The sequence below is a fragment of the Anopheles coustani genome, chromosome 3 (assembly GCF_943734705.1).
Source record: "Anopheles coustani chromosome 3, idAnoCousDA_361_x.2, whole genome shotgun sequence".
Lineage (NCBI taxonomy): Eukaryota > Metazoa > Arthropoda > Insecta > Diptera > Culicidae > Anopheles > Anopheles coustani.
The window spans coordinates 52297720-52299488 of record NC_071288.1 but is presented as its reverse complement, the minus strand read 5'-3'; positions in this window follow the sequence as shown (position 1 = coordinate 52299488).

Here is a 1769-nt window from a genome sequence, read left to right as displayed (position 1 = left end):
CTTAACGGACCTAACGAGGGTTACATTCGATAGGAAATTGTTTTAAAAATATCATAAAACTAAACAATTACTATTTAACATAATAATGTAAATATATGTAATACCCAATTTTCGCGAAGCGTTTGGTGTGTTCCTGTAGAGACTCGAAACATTCGCGCATTATAAAACAACTATCCCGTATACCAAAACAAGCAATAGCGCCTGATCCGAGGGAAATATAATGGTAACTCTGTTGATGATTCTTATGCGGTATAGAGTTGAAGCGCTACGAAACGAGCGAAAACTAATTCACATTTCTTTGCAATAACTTAACGGCGGCAATCAAAGCTGTGTCCACTAAAATTAATAGTTAATATTTTTCACTTGCCTCTCGTCACAATCGGTGTTCACGGGTAACATTTTGCCTTGTGCCCCAAGGGCCCCGCTCTTGTGTTCGCTATCTTCATGATTGTATCAGTCGTGATGTGTTCCATGTTCAACGTAGTTGTTTAGATTTCTCCAATTCTCCTTACCCATTCTCCGTTTTGTTCCTTTGGTGACAGACAAATATTGGCCGTGTATTTACAAACGGAAAAGTAACGGCTAACCTGTTCCATTCTGTTGCAGTTTAATGTGCTTCCAAAAAGGTAGCATAATCTTCATACCCCTGCACAATCCCATTCCCCTCATAAACTGCTGGAATTTAACTGTAGGCTACATCCTACTCGCCCTAAACCGTTTCATCGTACCTTTTTCTCCGTTTTTTGATTTTATGCCAGAGCTGGAGCTCAGTATGTAGGTTGTATCTTGCTTCGCTAGAGTTTTAGCTCGGTATTTTTTAAATATATCCATTTGTTTTACTTTCTTTTCCTTTCAATTTTGTTTCACAAGACGATCACAATAGGTTTATTTGTTCGGTTGCCATATTTCGAACAACCGTTGTTCCTCACACGAAAAAAATTAATCGGTTCCTTACATTGTACAAACATCCCGCTCACGAAACGCTAAAAACGGAAATCCTAACGCAACGATTAACGCCGTTAGACACACATACACACACACTATGAGATTTGTTTTTGTTCTCTGAGTTGTTGGGTGAAATAATGCTACGGTTCTACACGCGATAGGGCGTTCCCGTTCGTGTCCTCCCTAAACCGACCGTTCGTTATTGTTTTATGTCAAAGTGTATTTTAATTCTGCTCCAATCTGTGAGTGCGAGATTCAATTTTTTTTCCTTACTTTTTCAGTGACCATCCGAAAACTTGTACGCCAATGTGCTTCGAGTAGGAACGATAGTCGCACGAAAGTCGTGAGTGTGCATGACGAGAGAACGGCCCTTGCCTGTACGGTTGGAAACATATATGATCCTCGAAATAATGCCATACATGCACACATACATAGGAGAACGACGACACCGAGAAAGTTTGAGATTGTAGATACTTTTGCATTTGGTTTAAATACGTCAAGAGATTCGGATTGTTTGAATGAGAGTTTCTTTTGTAGGATATTTAATTCTTACTTTGTAGGGGAGCAAGAAGCCGGAAAGTAAATAAGTTAGTTTGAAAAAACAATGGGTTAAATTGGAACGAAAATTATCGCATGTTGCTAGCGGTATGCGGTAGGTGTATCGTTTAACAAATAGAACTACACAGACATTCGCCTGCTCATGCTATAACTTTATCAAGGCGTTGTTGTCGCGGATGTTCATTTGAACGCACATTAAGTACATACGTACCCAGCAACGACCGGGTCGTACAAAACCGGCGGCAGGGATGCACAGTGGTACAGTA